At 23.3% G+C, this 22,550-nt stretch overlaps 1 protein-coding gene and 1 long non-coding RNA gene across 5 annotated transcripts in view; both read left to right on the forward strand.

Annotated features, from left to right (window-relative positions):
* LOC127280118 (cyclic nucleotide-gated cation channel alpha-3) overlaps positions 1-22,550 on the forward strand; it is a 110,925-nt gene that overhangs the window by 53,797 nt on the left and 34,578 nt on the right. The window lies entirely within an intron of this gene.
* On the forward strand, positions 2,828-6,976 carry LOC127280125 (uncharacterized). Its single transcript, XR_007842787.1, has 3 exons — positions 2,828-2,990; positions 6,099-6,204; positions 6,831-6,976. It is a non-coding gene; the product is annotated as an uncharacterized LOC127280125 (long non-coding RNA).

Consider the following 22,550-nt stretch of genomic DNA (forward strand, 5'->3'; position numbering starts at 1 on the left):
AAATGGAATTTTAATATTTTAGGAGGAAAATAATCATTATTTCGTTATATATCGAAACAGATGTTTATGAAATGAAATTTTCTCTTTCATTTATTAAAATTATAATTAATGACCTAGACAATTAATTAATTATTATAATTTATATACGTGGTGAAAAAATATTCTGAAATTTAGAATATATATTTTATTTTAGAATATTTTGTTTAAATTTAAGTAGAAAATATTTTAAAATACATATTTACCTAAAACAGGGATAAGTTTTTGCTAGTTTAGAGAAACATATCGCTGTTTTAGATAAAGATTTAGATTGCAAGTATACCTTCTTTTCAGAATATTTTTTTTTTGCTGTTAATATATTCTGAGTAAATATAATTTACTATTTATAATAAAAAAAAAATTGCGTTGAAAGAGAAAATATAATAATTAATATATATATAATTAATAATATTTATGTAGAAGCCTTTATCAGTAGAGACACGTTAATCGTCGTTTAATTTAGACTCACGCAAAATCAAGTTGAAATTCATGCGAACCTAATTGTATCGGATTTTCGTATATGAGAGTACACGTCCGATTTAAAGTGCTACTTGTGTTGCACAGTAAACCTTCTCTCTCTCTCTCTCTCTTGTCCTATGTCCAGAACCTGCCTCAACCACTTCATCCTCCCCTCAACGGGGTAATTATAGTAATTGTAAAATTGTCATTATACAGTCGAATTTGAATTCGGTGCGAGAAATATCAAATTTTCTATTGTAATTTTATTGTTAGTAGTAAAAGTCTGTTTTAGTCAGACTGTAACGATTTTCTACTTCAGTACCTACATACAGTAAGGGACCATTCATTAATTACGTAAGGACGATTTTGGCTAATTTTGACCCCCCCCTACCCCCATGTAAGAATACATAAGATTTTTCGAACCCCCCCCCCTCCCCCTTCTTACGTAAGTTTTTAACAATATTAATGTAATTAAAAAATTAATTACAAACAATACAAATGGAAAATACTTGGTAAAATCTTACGTAAGAATAGTTTCAACCCCCCCCATCCCCCGACGTAAGACCATGTAGAGATTTTATAAACCCCCCCCTCCCCCTAAGAACCCTTACGTAATTAATGAATGGCCCCTAAGTATTTTCAGTAGTAAAACTTTGAATCAGTCAGACATTCTAATTTCAGTGGTAAAAGTTAGTTGTGGTCAGACAAATCTGTTTCGTTTGGTTAATATAGCTGTAGTAGTAAAAATCAATTTTTGTCAGACAGAAATGTAATTTTTTGAAATATCAGTGGTAATAGTATTTTTTAGTCAGACACATTTTTCCTATTTTTCACTTTAGTTCCTGTAGTTTCAGTAGTAAAATTTTGATTTAGTCAGAAAATTCGAAAAATGGGTAATTAGAAAAAAAAATTTTTTTTTGTGTACATTCATGTTTTCTGATGTAATTATAATCGATAATAGTTATAATGAACGATAGTTAGAATCGACGGTGGAATTAATGGCAATTATAGTCGCTGATTGTTACAATCAATGATACTTTCAGTTGTTAGTAGTTGTAATCAATGATAGTTTCAATTGTTGGTAATTAATAACAATTACAATTAATTATTATAAAATAAGGATGATAATAATAATAACAATAGTAAAGAATAATAGTAAAAAATAATAGTAAAAAATAATAGTAAAAAATAATAATAATAGTAATATTAAAGTAGCGGTAATAATAAAAATAATAGTAATAATAATTATTATTATATTAAGAATAATTACAATTGTAAATTAAATTAATTGTCATTGAGAAATGATAAATCCGTTTTGTGAGTAAGTTATGAAATTTAAAACCCATTTTACAATTAGCTTTGTTTTTAAATAATTAACAAAAATTATGTTTAAGAAAAGATATCCTGATCCAATTTCCAATTTAGGAATGTATTACATCTCAGTTTTGTCTTTCTATAAAAATTGATTCTCTTTTTATAAATATATATATATATAATTGAAGATTTAGTTTCTTATTTTTAATGTGTAATTCTATATTTTATGCAAGTAAAATATAACGATAAAAAAATTTACAAAAAAAAATGTTTTTTTGGAATTAAATTGAGAAAGTGAAATTTTTTGATTTAAAGGTTAAATGATATTAGTTAAATGATAGTTAAATAGTTTTATATGTGATGAAAATTAGAATTTTTAATTTATTACTTGATGGTCGGTATAATAATGGCCTCTCTCTCTATATATATATATGTATATATGTGTGTGTGTACTGTAGGGCAAGTGTCGCAAAACGGTGAATTCACTGCGGTGGTAATATATTATTCAAAGCCTTAGAAGAGCCACTGTGCGGCAGTTGTCTATTACAAAATTCACATGCCTATTTAAATATTGTTTTTTTTTATATATTTGGAAATCTCAACTAAAATTCGAATTAAAATTTTTTTTAAATTTCAAAATTTATTTCTTTTTATGATAAATTTGATCTATTATTATTATTTTTTGTTTTTTTTATCTTTATTAACATTGTCAAAATCATAATTATGTGGTTTGATTAAGTGAACTGGAAATTCGGTTTTTTACAATTTTAATTATATAAATTTTGCGAGAGACTAAATTTAATTATTTTATTAGAGATTGAAATTCATTTTTTTAAATATTAAATTGATAAATTCTATCAATTTTACTTGTCTATATATTAAATTAAATTAATAATTCTATCAGATATTTTAACTTTAATTAAATTTTAACACGAACAATTGAATGGAAATATTTATTAAAATAAAAATAAAAAAGAATCGTGAAATTTATTATTCAACTGTATTCAGTTTATTAAAGTTGAAAATTTTTGTGTGACTTTTCAAAAAATCATGTTATTTGTTGAGAAATTTTGAAAATAATTCAAAAAAAAAAAAAATGTCCATTTTTGAAATTGTTAAACTATAAATTTTTGAACTTTGGAAACAATTTTTCCATATGAATATGAGATAACTTTTTGTGGGTAAAGTAAAAGAATTTCAGTTATGTTATATTATCCAACTTTTGAAAATAGAAATTTTTACATTTTTCTGATATCAACAAAAAAAAAAAGAACTTTTTTTTTTTTCTTTAATAATTGAGAGTAAAGTAGTAAATTAAAAATATTATTTTCTTTTCCTTTTTTTTTGTACTGGAAAATTTAATTTTGTACGTTAAAGAAATAAGTAAAGAATTTTCATAAGCTTTTTATTTCACATACACATACACATGCGTTGCTAACGGCAAGGAGAGTAGAAAAAATTTGTTTTAAAAAAATATTCCTTTTTTTTGACAAAATAAAAATTATTATATTTTTAATAATTGAAAATTAATAAAAATGTAAATTTAATATATATATTTTTTTAATTATTCACTCGCATCTCCATTTTTCAAATAAATTAACATTTCATGAACTTTAATAAAAAATTCTTTTATTTAAAAAAAAAAAAAAATGGCCATTGCGTATCAAATACGGGATAAAAAATTTATTCGATTTTCAACATTTTTGGTTAATTGTAACAAGAGATTAATTTTTTTTTTTATTTTTCATTATTGACCGAATTGTATAAATTCAAATTATTTTAATTAAATTAAAATAATTAATAATTCATTTAATATATTATTATTATTATTATTATTATTATTATTATTGCGTAGTATTATATTATATTATACCGTAATATAATATATATGATTTAACAATAATGATTAATTATTAATTAATAGATTAGTTTTTAAATTATAATTATATTATAGATTTTACTCGCAATTTGTTTTTAGATATTTGATTAAAAAATTTAGTATTAATGTTTTTTTATGTAAACATTGATAATTTTTTTGTTTCTTTGTGGTAATTATGTTTGGATATTTAACAGCGACTGTTTGGTATATTTCTGTTGGAAGAAAATTTGAGATATCGATTCATATTCAGTTTACTTGCTCTCCGAGAATTACTGATGAGTCCTCTCTTTGAACGTAACATCTCTCTGTGAATTTCAGACCGTCTATTTAAATCTTGTTTCTCCAAAGGGAGAGAGAGAGAAAGATCGTTAGATCTCTAAAATGAGCAATATTTTACGCTTTTTAATTAATTACACTGTTTTCCAAAAAAATAAATTTTCTCCTATTATATATATATATATATTTATTAACTGAATTTTTTTTTAATTCCGTCAAAATAAATTTATCATTAATTTTACCAAATTATTTTTTTATATCAACATTTTTGCTTTAATTTATTTGAAAAGAAAAAATTTATTTTAATTAAAAAAAAAGATCTTTTTAGGGTAGGAAATACTTTTCGTTTTTTTTTTTATTTCTTTTACTTCTTCTCTAAAGATGTTCATTAAAATTCAGAGCATATAACAAGTAATAACTTAGTGACGTCATGGGGGAAAAAAAATATATTCACCCCCCCTATTGGTTGATCGTTTTTAGAAGCCCCTTTTGGCCGATTTCATTGAAATTTAAATTTTAAGAAAATTGATTAAAAAAAAAAAAAAAAAAAAAAATTCCTTGTGGGGTTTTTAAAAATCTGGCAAGCAAATTGCAAGTTGCTTCTTGAGAATAATCGATGTTTTAAAGAAGCAAACTTGGAAATCGACAGCAAAATTTCGTTAAAATGTCAATGCTCCAAACATGAATTTCCATTTAAATTGAAATTTAAATAAAGCCTCAGCGATTTCTTGGGTATATATATATATATATATATAAGAAATGGGTCTCGAATCTTCAAGAAAGAGAGAGAGAGAAAAAGAGATAGAAGAGGGGTAGGGGTGGGGTGGGCTTTCATGTCAGCTTCTTTAAGAAATTCCGCTTAATATTGCAAGTTTTCTATATAGCCAAAGACTTGAGGAAATTTCTTTCTGAAATAGCAAAATTTTTCTATATTACATTCGGGCAACTAGAAATTTAAAATCTGTTTTCAAAAAAAAAATTTATTTCAAATAAAAATTACAAAACCTTCTCACAGAAAAGCAAAAATTTTTTTTTAAATTCTTTTTTCCTTTTTCAAATGAAGATTAAATTCAATAGGTTAAAATTAACATTTTAAATCAATCACATATCTTTTTATATTCCGATTTATAAAAAAAAATAATTTTTTATTATTTTGTTTTGCGATTTTTTTTTTTAATATTGATTAGAGATTTTTTTTTTAAAGGAACAGTATTAAAATATCTCTCTTCTTTTGCCTTTAATCGAGCGTATATGAGATTTCTTTATTTTTCACGTTTCCAATATATATATATATATATATATGTGCTTCACTAAAAATCAATACTTGTCAGACGGCATTTATTTCGGGGACTCACTATATATATATATATATATATATATCGACTTTTGTGTATGTGTATATAATATATTTTCAGTTCAATCGAAAGAAATTGATACTTTATTGGAAAAAAATTTGTTTCCAACTTTAACGAAAATTCAATATATTTCTGTTTGTACAACGTGGCTCTAGTGGAAAATAATTATTTTTTAATATCACGAGTGATTTGTTTTTCTTTTGCGTCACAAAGCGTTTTTCTTTTATTTTTCATATCAAAAAAAAAAAAAAAAAAAAACAATAGGACAAGAAAAATTTGTATTTTTCTTTTATAGTTGTTGATTTTTTTTTCAAGTTTTGTAAACTTTTTCCCCCAGAGAGAGTGAGAGAGAGACATAAATATTTTATCAAAACTGCTGTAGGCAAGTTAGATATCAAAATTTGTGAGTGTAGCCAACCGCATGAAACATGAAAATGTCACCGATATGCAATGGCCAAGACTTTTTGTTTTTTATTTTTTTCTACATTGAAAAAAGGATTTGGTATTGACAACCAAACGTTTGGTTGGTATTTATAAGCAACCAAATTTTTTTTTTTATTGAATCAACAAAATTTTTGTTATCCCAGTAATTAGGACAATAAAAATCCTTTTTTTCTAATTTTTGTTGTGTTAAACAAATTTTAATTGAGATAATTAAAATTTTGTTGATTCAACAAAAAAAAAATTTTTGGTTACTTAAATACCAATCAAATGTTTGATTGTCAATACCAAACCCCTTTTTTCAGTGTACGTAAACTTTTTTTTCGATTTTTCTTTAGATCAGGAACAATTTGATAAATATTAAAAAAACAAAAATGCAATCTATTGGATGTACAAAGGAGGATAATTGTAAAAAAGATGCCATTTTAAAAGCACAAGCAAAAGGTTGGAAATAATTTTCCAAAATTTTTTTATTTTCTTATACATTTTTTTTGGAATTTTTATTTATTAACATTTATTATTAGAAATTTTCGTTTTCGTAGTATGAATTTTTCAATTTATACTCTCGTATATTTTTTTATAGCTTTAGTATTATAAAGCCTTGCATGTGGTATGAAATGTGGAAAGAAGGGGGGGGGGGGGGTGATTTTATGAGTTATTTTTTCTCGCTTTATTCTCTTTTTTTTGGTGCCTTTCATTTTTCTCTTAATATGAAAATTTTTTTTCATTTTATTTATATCTTTTAATTTAAACAAAATAAATTTATTACACTCAGAAAAATGGTATATTTGTCTCCGAGCCTACTAACTCATTTATTTGTTGCAAATATATTTCATTTCATTGAAATAAAAAATTTATTTGAGCCAAAGAAAAATTTATTTCTGACAAATAAAATTTTTATTTACGCCAAATAAATAAGTTAGTAGGCTCTGAGACAAATATACGTTTATTTAACTCAAATATATTTTATTTGGTTCAAATAAATCATTTCTCTGGGTGATACTCTTGAAAAAAAAAAATTGATTTAAAAAAGAAGGTAATTTTTTGATGAAATTAATTTTTTTCTACAGCTAAAAAGGAGAAAAATTTAAAAAAATCTACAACCAAAAATATTCCACCAAAATCGAAAAATTCAAAATTATCAGAAAAATCAAAAATAGCATTTGCAGTAGAGCCATCATTATCATTAGAGCAATCTAATATAAATCAACTCAATAATCAAGAGACAAATTTAGAGGAAACTAAAGTTACTGAAGATATCAAGCAAGTTGAATAAAAAAAGAAAAAAAGTTTATTGAATTCTATTTTTAAAGTTTTTTGTTTTGTTGAGAAAAGTTTCAGAAAACTTTTGAAACATCGACACGACAATTTTCTTCAACACCGAGGTAGAAATAATTAATCCAAGTTTTAACTAAAAATTATTATTTTTTTTTTTTTTACATTTTATAAAAGAAAACTTTGTTTTTTAGTATTGGAAAATTGCATTATGAAAATTTAATTTTGATAAAAGAAAAGGAAAATGTTATTTAAAAGATAATTGTGAAAAATATTTACAGAGGTTTTGGATAATAAGGTATTTTACATTCAGAGCTATATTTATATAATTGAATTAAAAATGAAAGCCTTGCAATTGTAATTAAAAGGGGTGGGGGGGGGTAAGAAGAACGATTCGAGTTTCTTAACGACTTCTTCTCTTAGGATTCGTCTTTAACACAGAGTCTCTCTTTCTCTCTCTCTCTCACTCTCTGTGTATTATATTCTTCGACGCAATGAAACGACCAAGTAGTGAAACTGAATTAAAGCCGCGAATTCAATCATCAAGTTTGTTCAGCCAATACTTTTGAGAGAAACTTATGGTTGCCAATATCTCGCTATGGTTCGAAATGAAGGTAGTAGAAATTTGAAAAGAAATCAAAAATTTAATTTGTACATAGAAAAAAAATTTATTTGATTCAATTAATCATTTACTTGATAATAGAAAAACTAATTTAGATAATAAATATATTAACTTGAACCAAATAATTTTTATTTATTCAAGTAAATATTTATTTGATAATACACGGAAAAAAAGAAAAAGTAACATTTACTACTTTAAAAGTAAAATTGGACCTGTCCGAAGTTTCTGCGCATCTCTGGCAACTTTTACTCCAAAAATAGTAAAATTTACTTCAGAAATAGTAAAAATTACTACGGAAACAGTAAAATTTACTACAGAAATAGTCAATTTTACTATTTTTCGAGTAAAAGTTGCCAGAGATGCGCAGAAACTTCGGACAGGTCCAACTTTACTTTTAAAGTAGTAAAAGTTACTTTATTCGTTTTTCCATTTTTCTCCGTGTAGTCAAGTACATAATCGATTATTTGTATCAAATTTTTTTTACTGTATCAAATTTTGTTATATTTATTCATTTTTTTTCGTATGATCAAAAACAAAGATAAAATAAAAATAAATTCACCAAAAACCAAAAGTTATTAAAAAAAATAAATTTTTTTTCTCTCTAATTTAGACCATGGGAATAATGAAAAGTCGCAATGTTGTAATACAGAAGATACAATTTCTTCAGAGTGCATTGAAAGCAGTGAGAGTAAGAATATTTTAAATTCGCGTTAAAAAAAAAATTTCCCTTTAAAAATAATGCAAAAAATAAAAATTTGGTTTTTTTAAATTTTAAACTTGGAAATTTAAAACATTCAAGTGTTAATATTTTAATTTTAAACACTCGTCTATATTTTTACAACTCTAGAATATTTTTTTGGTTTTTTTTTCCCCCTTTATTTCAATCCTTCAGTACTAGTATATATTTTTTTATATTCTTCTCTATAAATATAATTAATGATTTTTTTTTCAATTTAAATAACCAAATTGTTTTTCTTTTGGTATTTTTTAAAGGGGGAAAAAAAAGAGAATATTTTTTGTAAATTTTGTATTTTCAAAGGATTCGAAGAAGCACTTTTTACCATCGCAACATTTGTGGCAGTGGTTGCGTTATATGTGTGCATTGTGCATGCCTTAAGCGGTCCACCTTGTCGTTTATCCTCTTGAATTCTTCAGCTTTAGTCCAAAAAAAAAAAAAAAAGAAAATAACGAGGAGTCTTGACGTTACTCCGTCTTGTTAGATGCTAAAAGCAGCCTTAAAGCTATTTTCCTTCGACTTTTGAAGCGAACGCAAATAAAAACAAAAAAATAAAACAAAATATCTTTCATTATAGTCACTAAAAATTACGAAAAATATATTTTTTTTTTTTGACAAATAACCAATTATTAAAAAAATATGTTCAGTTTATTTATTTAATTTTAAGAGACTTTTTTTCTGTTTCTCTCTAGTTAAAGATATGGAAATTATTATAAAAATTCTGTATTAAGAATTAATTTTTTATTTATAAAGATTTTGAATTTTATTTTTCTGTTTTTTTTTTTTCTTTAACTGCGTGTATGAATTTAAAGTGTGTATAGGACAAAACAATTTAAAAAGTTTAATATATTTTTTCAGTGTAAGTAGGTCAATCACCAGGAAAACGAAAAGTTTTTGATCCCAGTCATTTTAAAGAAAAAAAAAAAAGTTCTTTCAAAAGTATGAGGCTTAAAACATACTTTTTGAAAAAAAAACAAATTACAGAAAAAAAGTTTCAAATTGCGTGGAAAAAATAATTGAGAATTTTTTTTTTTCTGTATAGAATTGAGTCAATATACGTTAACGTATAGGACATTGGCGAGTAACAAACGTAATAGAACAGAGAAGGTAAACTTTTCTCTCTCTCTCTCTCTCTCTTTGTCTTTGTCTTTTATCGCTTCGTCTTATATACCATCTAAACTCACACTTCAACCCGCATTTTCTGTCTTTTTTCTTTGTTCACATTCACCTCCTTATGGGATCAAAGGTCAGCAAGTTTCCTTTTTCCTAATGGAAATGAATTATAGTTGAACGATCCCAGAGAAGGAAAAATTCGAATTTTTTTTTTTTTTCCTAATTGTCAACTTATTTCAAACCAAATTAATAATATAAAAAAATATTAATTTGATACAAAAATTACGTAAATTAATACCAAAAATATTTAATTAATATAAAAATCAGCAAATTGATACCAAAAGTACGAAATTAATACGAAAATTATTAAATTAATATAAAAATTACCAAATTGATACAAAAAGTACAAAATTGATACCAAAAGTACGAAATTAATACCAAAAATATTTAATTAATATAAAAATCATCAAATTGATACCAAAAGTACGAAATTAATACGAAAATTATTAAATTAATATAAAAATTACCAAATTGATACCAAAAGTACAAAATTGATACCAAAAGTACGAAATTAATACCAAAAATATTTAATTAATATAAAAATCAGCAAATTGATACCAAAAGTATGAAATTAATACGAAAAATATTAAATTAATATAAAAATTACCAAATTGATACCAAAAGTACAAAATTAATACGAAAAATATTAAATTAATATAAAAATCATCAAATTGATACCAAAAGTACGAAATTAATACGAAAATTATTAAATTAATATAAAAATTACCAAATTGATACCAAAAGTACAAAATTAATACGAAAATTATTAAATTAATATAAAAATTATCAAATTGATACCAAAAGTACGAAATTAATATACCAAAAATATTAAATTAATATAAAAATTATCAAATAAACCAATAAATACCAATACTACGAAATTGATATATTTTGGAACAATTTGATATTTTTTAGTATCACTTTAAGACTTTGAAGTTAGCTGTTACTTTTACTAATTAGTAAAATTTTACTAATTCGTTAGTTTTTAAAAAAACACATTTTTTTTTCTTAATATTACTTAAAGATAAATTCAAAACCAAAAAAAAAAAAAATTTAATACTAATTTAATTGAATGAAAAGTTCTGTGATGATCGTTAATAATAATCAATTCCTTATATATAGAGAAAAATTATTGCTATAATAATTTTTTATTTGATATACACCGCACTATAAAATTAATTCAAACAAAAACTGAGAGATTTTCTCTGCCAAATCGTCACTCCATTAAATTAAATTTTCTCATTCACTTTATAATAATAATAATATGATTCACAAATATTAGAATTTGGCACGAATTCTTTATTTCAAATACTATTTTTTTATGTTAATTATATTTTCATTGTTCTAATTATATTAACTTAAATTATTTTTTATTAAAAATTAGTTACTGATTGCTAATTAAATTATTATTTTATTTTTTTTTATAAAATTGAGAAAGTTGAGAGTAAATACTAAAGAAAATAGACAATGACTGATATATATATATATATAATAATAGGGACTTTGCTCGCTACACTTTACAGGAAGATTCATTGTCCCTGGAACATTTGTGGTAATCGTTAATTTTCCCCTGACATAATGTAAACACACGTGTAAATTCACACAATTACAATAAAATGGTCAGAAGTTGAAGTTTCGCTGTGATTTGAATTCTCAATTAGCGGAGTAATTTGCCAAATTAGAACAATTAAAATAGTTTTTTTTTCAATTATGTTTATTTTCACTGAAAATTCAGTTAAAAATAAGTAATTATAATTTTAAAGTAAAAATTTTGAAATTATCTTAATTACTAATTTTTCCTGTGGGACTTAAAATGTCTTTTACTACTTAGTTATACACTCAGAGAAATGGTATATATTTGTCTCCGAGCCTATACTAAAACTCATTTATTTGTTGAAAATATATTTTATTTCATTGAAATAAAAAATTTATTTGTGCCAAAGAAAAATTTATTTCTGACAAATAAAATTTTTATTTACGCTAAGTATAATAAGTATAATATATAATATAATATATTATATTATATTATATTATATTATATTATATTATATTATATTATATTATATATAATAAGTTAGTAAGCTCTGAGACAAATATACGTTTATTTAACAGAATTATATTTTATTTGGTTCAAATAAATCATTTTCTGGTTGTAACTATATTTGGTCTGACAATAAATATTTGTTCGCTACTTATAATTATAATAATTTTTTTTTCAATTAAATTAAATAATTAAAATTTAAAATTTCTATAAATAAAAAATTAAAAAACATTTATTTGATTCGATTTTTTTTTATAAAATTAAATTTTATTTTAAAAATACATTTCTTAATAAGGATTATCATTAATTACTGTTTCTCTCTATCTTTGTTTGTTTTTTTTTCTAATTTCGTTTAATTAGATTTTCCAAGAGAGTTAATTGTATATATAGAAAATTGTTGTATTTCAAAGAATTCACAATTTTAACTTGTGCATATATATATGTACTTCATTTACGATCAATTTCAATTTACCCTTTAGTAAGAGTAAACGGTTACGAATGGGCTTTTCTTGGTTTGCAAAGTGCGATTCGATAGAAAGTTTCATTCTCCCTAGAATATTGTTCTCGACGGTCCATTGTTCACGTGAAGCTTTAACACTTTAATCGACGATTCTTGGACGATCTTGATCGTTTTTCTTGACGATTTCCTTTCAAATTGTTGGTTTACCTTCACTTAGTGTATGTGTATGTGTGTGTGTGGTAAAAAGTAAATTTCACCCAAGGAAAGCAATTTCAAGATTCGCGAATTCAATCTGGAGTGTTCCGTGAGGGAATGTAATTTCGAGATCTTGCAGAATCCAACAGATGGCGAGAAACCATTTCGAAAAGGCTCTCTCTCTCTCTCTCTCTCTCTTAAGAGAAGAAACTTGCTTTTTTATATTTTAATACCTTACAAATTCCTTATGCAACACAATGAGATCCTCCAATCTTATTCGACCGCAAAAAAAGCAGAACTCTCTCTCTCTCAATTTCAACATTTTTTATTCAATATCAAATGTAAACAAGTTTTTCTTTCTCATTCTTTTTTTTTTTTTTATTATTCCCAAGATAGAAACATTTTTTGTTTTACCAAAAATCGTGTGTACTACTCTCTAAATCTGAATTAGTAAAAAAGTTTACTAATTTGAATTAGTGACTCACTTTTTGCTCCTCAATTAGTAAAATTTTACTAATTATTAGTAACTTTTACTAACAATTAGTAAAATTTAACTAATTCAGAAGCAAAAAATGAGTCACTAATTCAAATAAGTAAACTTTTTTACTAATTATTAGTAACTTTTACTAACAATTAGTAAAATTTAACTAATTCAGAAGCAAAAAGTGAGTCACTAATTCAAATTAGTAAACTTTTTTACTAATTATTAGTAACTTTTACTAACAATTAGTAAAATTTAACTAATTCAGAAGCAAAAAGTGAGTCACTAATTCAAATTAGTAAACTTTTTTACTAATTATTAGTAAGTTTTACTAACAATTAGTAAAATTTAACTAATTCAGAAGCAAAAAGTGAGTCACTAATTCAAATTAGTAAACTTTTTTACTAATTCAGATTTAGAGAGTATGTGAAAAAGAAACAAAAAGAAAACTTTGTCTGACTAAACTGATTTTTACTACTTAATCAATAATTTAAAAAAAAATTTGAAGGGTAGAATGACAAAAGGGGTCAAGCGCCAATTTATCGAAAATGAGGTTTTTGCATAAAAAAATCAAGAAAATTCATTTACACATTTCTGTAGAAGGATCACAGAAAAAACCTGAATTCAAATTGAGTATAGATTCTATACTCAATTTGATTCGCAACAAAAATGAAACTGGTTGTTTCATTTCGAGTTCTAAGGTAAAAGTATCAAAATGAAACAGGCAAGTTTCATTTTGAGAAAAAGAAAAATCGAAAAATATTGTGAAATAACGAATAATTTTGCACAAAAACATGAAATATAATAATTACAAAGAAGTAAATAACACGCTAGACTTAATATATTTGATTAAAAATTGCTTGTAATCGCGTAATAAAATAATAAAGGAAATATGTTTTTAGGTTAGAAAAATGAAAACATGTGTTTTGACAACAGGAACGGTACTGCCAACTTAAATAATAGCGGTAAATTTCAAAACTTATGAAATTAATTATTATCTACGTAAATAATAATAAATAATTTTTATTTAAAAACTTCTAAATATTCGTACTGGTCAAAATAATCTTTCTGGTGTTGTTGAAATATTAGAAACAATAATTGAAATACAAAATTACTCTGCTTATGATACCAACTTAGAAATCTGAAATTCCAGCCAATATCATTTTGAATAACATGAAGTTTGTCCCATACTCTTTTCGATACCCAAAAGAAAATGAGTTGCAACAAAAATGAGTTCAAGTTTTTTCTGTGATTTCCTTTTTTATTGCGTATTTAAATCAGTTTTTAATAAAAATTAAATTAATAAAATAGCCTCAAATTTACTTTATTGCAACCTGATTGAAAAACAAAAGAAAGCGGTGTTCAATTTTGATCAAAAATATTATTTTTTAGGTTTTATTTTAATTTTATTTTAATTTTATTTTAATTAATAAAATTAATAATAATAATATATTTTCAATTTTAAACAATTTTAAAATCATTTTATTTTTATTAATTTTTAAATATTTTTATGATTATACTAAGTGAACAATTGAATTTAAAGATGAAAGTATTGCTCAATTCCAAAGCAAGCAATTAATTCGTAATTTTCTTGAAAACAAACAATTTTTTAAAGGAATTTTTTTTTCTATTAATTTCGTCGATTCCATAGAAAGAAACTAATTTTCCAGTTTTTCTTTAAACTGTATATTTTTTTTATAATTAATGCTTAAAGAAAATGTGCGCAGTTGATATAACCTCAAGGAACCACAGTTTTTTTTAATTTTATCGTTAATATGTAGGTTTATTTCAACAAATTGTTGTTTATTTATTAAAACATACTAATATATCGAAACGGTTTTCTCAGTTTTTTTTTAAATGACCTGCAAAATTTTTAAAAATGTTTTTTTTACTTCCTGTAAAAACAGTGAATTGGCGCTTGACCCCTTTTGTCATTCTACCCTTCATTTATTCACGGAAAAAAATCTTCACCTGAAATAACGATAAGTTTCACTAAAACAGCGAAAGTTTTTTGCTAGAAACATATTGCTGTTTTAGATAAACATTTTTTTTCCATGAATAAATTTTTTTTTAGTATCTGAGTGGAAATGTTTTTTTTTTTTTCAAAATTCTTTAATATCATATGTCACTAACATCGGGGCAAAATATCCCATTACACAGTTTTTATTGAAAAAGTGGACATCAGAAATATAGAGAGAGAGTTGTGCATTTTTGTAGGTATTTTTTCCAAACTCTCGACTGGAAAAAAAAAGAAGTCAATGATTTGATTTCGAAAAATCCGTAACTGTAATTTTTCACTTTATCGATTCTCAACTCTGCGTATAAAAGCGAAACACTTTTTTTTTCTTGCACATATGAAAAGACCTTTAATATCGTTAAAATAACTGGCATTTTTTTTACAAAACACATAAATTTTCCTACAATATTGTTATTGTCAATTGAATTGAAATTTTTTTTTTTGCTTTCTAAAAAAATTTTCTTTATATTAAAAAAAAGTGCAAAGTAAATAAAAAATTTATTTTACCAGATAGAAAATTGGATCTAATATAAAAAATACAATAGAAAATAGTTGGGATATTAAATATTGCATTAGATAAAATATTAAAATATTTTAATATTTAAAAAAAAAAAAAAGTAAAATATAATTAAGAATGAGAAATAAAATATAATGAAAGAATAAGTAAATAAAGAAAAGAATCTTTTATAAATAAAGAATGAGGAAAAAAAAAGAAACTCGTGTATTTTAGGACTGAGGGTGGAAAAAAAAATGAAGAAAAATTTCTGTTGAATCTCGAAAATCTTCTCCCAGGAGAAATCTAACTAAGACCAAGATTTTTTTTTTTTTTTTTTTTTTTTTGTTAAGACATATAATTAATCGTAGTGAAAAGTAGGAAACACTGTTTCAAGTTTCGCCTTTAAAGTTTCTTCACTTTCCCGCTGATAAAATTATTATTAGTATATGAAAATGAAAAGCTTTTAATTAAGTAAACACAGCTAAAATCTCTTATATACCGTCATTTATTTTCACAATAATAATAATAATAATAATAATAATAATAATAATAATAAAAGACAGACAACTAAATTCTGTTAATTAATTAAAATTATTAATTATTAAAAATTCTACATTAAAAAAGAAAAAATATTTTATGTAAAAGTAAACAATAATAAAATATTAATATTATTATTATTACTATTATTAGTATTTTTATTAATTATTATTATTATTATTACTATTATTAGTTTTTTTATTAATTATTATTATTATTATTATTATTAATATTTTCTTTGAATAATTATATAAATTATTGTAAAAATAATAATTATGAGAATTTTTTTTTTTAAATAATTTTTATTATTATACTTTGTTGGAATTTGCAAAATATATGTAAATTATAGAACGTTGAATATAAGATATAAATTAAAATCAAGATGAAAATGTCGAATTGGAATAATTCCAATTTTATTTACATTAATTCGGGTAGATTAGAGTTTTGTGCCAAGACAGCAAAAAAAAAGTTATTTCAATCTCTCTCTCTCTCTCTCTCAATATATATAAGAAAACTTGGAATTTTTAACGAGGCATTATCTTTCTTCAAGAGATTCGCAGTTGTTGAAAAATTAGCTAACAAATTTTGCTGAATTATACAAGAATTTATTAAAATACGGCTTCAATTTTAGAAAAGTGATTCAATTAAATCACAATTTATTGGCAGTTTTATATTTTCAATTTTGTTTTATGTGCATATTCATCGGATCTTCAAATTAATTATCTTTTGCATCTGGATAAATTACCTCTTTCATACCCATCAACAACTGAAATAATTTAATCAAATGAAATTCGAAACTAAAATAAAATTCGAATTTGTAATTATTTATATATATAGGAATCGATAGAGGAAATTATAAAAGGGAAATGATTGGGATAATGAATCGTATATAATTATATTGAAATTAATATCAGTTTCGATGAAATTAATTAGTTATTAATAAATTAAAATAGAAAATTAAAATTAAAATAAAAACAAATTAAAAAACAAAAAAAATTAAAAAAAAATTAAAATTAAATTAAAAACAAAATAGAAAATTATAAACTCGGGTAATTTGAAATTTGACATATATATCAAATGTCTGAGTGGTAATTTCAAAATGTAATATGTTATTTACTTCTATCCTGCGATGCTTCTTTACTCCCAATTTACTTTTCTCCGTTTTCCACCTTCTTGCACACTCTCTCATGTGACTAACGCATGAAGGTGCAATATCTTTTTCTCCATGTCACAAAAAATTTTTTTTTTTGTCTTATTCTATTTTATTTCTGACTTTATATTATTTACTTCGTCTGACCAAAACTGTATTTTACTACTTGTAAGAAATTTCAAAACAATTTGACAGAAATTGTCTTTTACTACTTTTGATACACTGAGAAAAATGTTTAGTCAGAGCAACAAAAATTTGGTTGGGCCAACAATAAAAAATTTGGTTGGTATTTAAGTAACCAAACTATTTGTTTGAGTCAACCAAAAAATTTGGTTGATTGTTTTTTGTTGGCATAAGAAAAATGTTTGGTTAGCTCAACGAAATTTTTTTTGTTAGGTCAACAAAAATGTTTGATTGATGAAACCAACATTTTTTTTTGTAAAATTAAAATTTTTATTCTACCTTATTTATTTTCTTTTTATCTTTTTTTTATTTATTTCATTATTTATTTATTATCCAATATTTAACGTTTAATTTATATTTATCCAATTCAAAATTTGTGGACTTTGAAAAATCCCATCTCCTCTTAAGCTATAAGCTGAGAGCGAATCAAATTATTTGGTTGTCGCAACCAAATTTTGTTTAGGACAACAAACGATCATTTTTGGTTTTTAGACCAAACTATTTTGTTGTGTTAACCAAATTATTTTGTTGTCATAACCAAATTTTGGTTGGAATTTAAACCAAATAATTTTGTTGGCCTAACCAAATATTTAGTTGAGGTAACTCTACGACTTTGTTTCAGCCAACCAAAATTTGGTTACAAGAACCAAAATTGCCTAACCAAACAATTTTGTTGCAAACACTAAATTTTTTTTCTCAGTGTAGTTTTATAAAAAAAATTTGTCTGATCAAAAATGTTTTTACTACTTATATAAAAAAAAGAAAAATTTAAAATTACTTGTCTGACTAAAACTGCCTCTTACTACTTTTATATATATATATATATATATATATATAATTTTTACATAAAAACCCATTGGGCTGACAAAAATTTTCTTTTACTACTTATTTACATAAAAATTACAATAATTGAGAACATGTCTGGCTAAAAAGCGTCTTTTTCTACTTATTATAATTAAAAATATTTAAACTATTTATGTCTGACTGAAAATATTTTTACTACTTAAAAATACAAAAAAAGAATTGTCTAGTTAATTTTTGTAATTATTATTTTATTATATATACTTTTTTATTTATATATTATATTTATATTATACAATTATATAATATAAATATATAATTATATAATAAACAATATAATATATCAAAACCAAATAATAATTGTATATATATTATAATAATTATATTATGTAATAATTTTTTGAATTTCCTGCTGCCTATTGCACGAGATAGTAGAGACTCGATTATATTTGCAATATCCGATGATTTTGTTCAAGATCGCACTGTAGCTAATTTATATTGGTCTCGATGAGATGCGATCTTAAACCAAATAATAATTTTCACTATATACTGAATCTATATATATATATAATAAATCCAGGACATTTACCCGTAGTTATTATTTCCAAAAGCTCTTTTCAAAATATTTGGATGCTGAAAATATCGATTCAATTTGCAAAGCTGAAATAATATTTTCATTCTATGCCATTCTCTCATATATATATCAAAACTATTGTAAATTTTCAACTCACGTAAAATATTTATTTTGTTTTTAATTTTTTTTTTTTTTTTAAATAACGAGGTGAATTTTTCATCGAAAGAGGTTTAAATACTCTTTAACGAAAAAACAAATAGTTTTAGTTTTGCTATTTTTTTTTTTTTTTGGTTTTTGATCGAAATTCCCCTCTTTTTCCCAGTCAACAAAATTCTAGGATAATTTTCCAATTTTCCTGAACAGTGCGTAAAATTTTCCACGTTTTGTATAACATTATTAGCACAACAACTGATTTCGTATATATATATATATAGACTTATTGTACATATACATGAAAACTAAATTTCCCTCAGGGCACATGAAAATACAATATTCATTATCTACGTTTGTCAAAATGAAACTACGAATTCACATTTTTATTTTAGGAAAAGAATTTTTATTTCAATCGATTATATATATATATAGGGGCGCATGGAATTTCCACATAAAAATAATTAATTATAATTTTTATTTTAAAGTATATATATATATATTTTATTAGAAATACCATAATTATTTTTTTGTACGAATTTTTAAATTAAAATTTAACATATTTTCCATTTATACGAATTTTTATGTAACAAAATTTTTAGCTATCGAATTTTTGTTTTGCATAATTTTTTATTTTGCAGTCATTTAATTTATATGTTTTTTTTTAAAAACAATTTTAATTTTATCAAAATTTTAAATCGAATTTTAATTTAACAGAATTCTCATTCAATCGAATTTCATCTAATTCGAATTTTTGCATAACAGAAATTTTAATTCACCGAATTTTTATTTGTACTAATTTTTAATTGATAAAATTTTTAAAACGCTGAATTATTATTATTATTATTATTATTATTTTTATTATTAAATAATATTACTTAAATAAATTTATTTTATTCCTTTGCAGTTTTAAAAAACTACCACGTGTAAAAAATGTTTTTTTGTTTATTTTCTTATTTTTTTATTTTCTTTTGAAAATATCCCTTTAATTTTTTATTTTGTTTGAAACAGAATGTAAAAATGTTTCTTTGATGAATAGAAAAAAATTGGATCTTTCTATTAATAAATATATATAAAAAAAAGGTTGTTATTCGGTTAATTGAATTTTTCTTTTTTTTTTACTTTTTTTAAAAAAAAAAATCTTCCTTTGATTGAAAGATACTTTTTTTTAATTTAAGAGAATATTTTTTTTTCACAAAATCAATAAGAGAATTTTGTTAAATATATAAATGCGAGAAATTTACTTTTTTTTAAAAACTAATATTGATTTGAATATTAAATTTATTTATGTTTAACATAAGCTAAAAATTAAGGTTTCTTAAACCTTACGAATTTTTTTTTTTTTCTAAATGAAAAGTGAGTCTTTGAACGTTAACATCGACCGTTATATATATATATATATATATATATATACGAAATAAAAGGAAAATACCAAAGAAGAAAGAGAGAAAGAAAGAGAGAGAGAGAGAGTCGCGACAACGACGCATAACAGTCTTGCTCTTCTGTAACGATAGCTCGTTTCCCAGAAGCTGTGTATAGCCTTTCGAGCAGATTGTTCTCATTCAGAAATAGCATGATGCTTCCTTGGTAACTGAGCGATGCGCGCCTTTTTATGCTCGAAATTATGGACGAAAGGTTCATGCTTTAGAATCTTGTCATCTTTTTATGTTGATTGCCATGGAAAAAGCAGGTTAACCCCGCGCTAATAAAAATGAATAATATATACGCTTTTCATTATCGTCATATACAAAATCAGACATCACACGATATATATAATTCTCTCTTATTCTCTTTTCTCTTCAAATTTTTGTCAAGTAATCAAAATTTTTTACACAAAAATTAAATTATCCTCGGCAAAAAAAGAAAAAAAAATTCCCTCATAACGTTTGGAAGAGTGAAATTTTTTTTCCTCTCTTGAAACACTCAATGAATTTTCTCATTTGAATATTAATATATATATACATATATTAAAACCAATTTGATCTATTAATAAAATTAAAAAGACTAGAATGTCTGACTAAATATTTACTTTTCTACTGATTAAAAAAAAATACAAAAAAATTTAATGAATGTCTGACCAAATATTGAATTATATTACTGATTTTCTACTTTGATCCATTGCGTCTGACTAAAATCGATTTACACTACTGATAAATTTATACAAATTTTATAAAGTCTGACTAAATATATCGACCTTTTACTACTGATTAAAAAACATTTTTAAAAAAAAGTCTGATTAAATATTGACTCGTACTACTGATTTTCTAATTTAATCAATTATGTTTAATCTTTTTACTACTGATTAAAAAAAAAGTTTAAAAAAAGTCTAATTAAATATTGACTCGTACTACTGATTTTTTAATTTAATCCATTGTGGCTGACTAAAATCGATTCATACTACTAATAAATTTTATAAAGTCTGACTAAATATATCGACTTTTACTACTGATTAAAAAACATTTTTAAAAAAAAAGTCTGATTAAATATTGACTCGTACTACTGATTTTATAATTTAATCAATTATGTCTGACTAAAATCGATTTATACTACTAATAAATTTACATAAATTTTATAAAGTCCGACTAAATATATCGACCTTTTACTACTGATTAAAAAATCATTTTTTTAAAGTCTAACTAAATATTGACTCGTACTACTGATTTTCTAATTTAATTAATTATGTCTGATTAAAAATAATTTTTACTACTTAATAAAATGACATAAAATATACAGTCTGACTAAATATTGACTATTACTATCGCGAAAAAATTACAAACAAATTAGAAAGTCTGAATAAATATTTACTCGTACTACTGATAAAATTAGAGAAACTTATGTAGAAAGGCTGACCAAATATTTATACTATATGCTACAAATAAAAAATAATTTAATAATTAATTGCATTAAAATATCCATAGAAATTAGATGACAAAAAAATATATTCTTCTAATTTTAGAATAAAACTATTTTCCACATTTTTTAAAAAGGCAATGGAAATGAATGAAAAATAAATTTTTATCTATAAACTTGAGATCGTTACAGGAATCAAGTTTCGATTTATCAGTTTCCGATTTTATGGGGGAAACTTCAAGAGTTGCGCAACAAAATATATATATATATATATATATATGCAGTAAAACAACTTGAGAGTTCAGTGTAGCATAAATACAAACAACCATTTCTCTCACGTAGTCGCTTTTCTTTAACAATACGGGAAATTGCTGAGATTACAAGGCTTTACTTTAAACCGATTTGCACTGTGGTTAACGAAAGAAATAAAAATTGAAAGGCGCGGAAAAAAATGTCGCTCCTCGGCTCTTTTATTTAACAACTATGTACACGCGAGGTAAAATTATTTCATACACTTTATTTTTTATATTTAATAATATTTCAAAAATTAATAATAATAATTTTAATATTCAAAAAAAATTTTATTAACATTTGAATGTATTTTATATATTTTTTTTTTATTATTATTAAATTTTTACAAAAATCTTTAAGAAATACAAAAAAAAATAATTAAAGTGAAATTTTAGTATTAAAAAAAAATTAAATTAAAAGGCAAATGAATCGATATGCAAGTTCGTTGCGGTTCAAAGGGAAACGAGTCGATTTCCGTCGGACGGCGTTAGTTTAAGTAGAATATGTCGGCGTGCAGTCAGACAGCATTAACTAGAATTTTTTGTCTTCCTTTTTAGTTGCGTTAAGTATAGAATATGTTTATTGTAATAAAAATTTATTTGATTTTGCAATAATCGGTTTGCTTGGACTATTGTCAAAAATAAATATTTATTTGAAACAAATAAATTTTTAATTTGTCTTGGAGAGATAAATATATCTTTTCTCTGGATAAAAGATATCAGAAATTTATTTTCTAATCTCGCATTTAATAATTCAAT

This window comes from Leptopilina boulardi, unplaced genomic scaffold (assembly GCF_019393585.1).
Source record: "Leptopilina boulardi isolate dan_hultmark-lab unplaced genomic scaffold, ZJU_Lbou_2.1 LbouV2_229, whole genome shotgun sequence".
Taxonomy (NCBI): Eukaryota; Metazoa; Arthropoda; class Insecta; order Hymenoptera; family Figitidae; genus Leptopilina; species Leptopilina boulardi.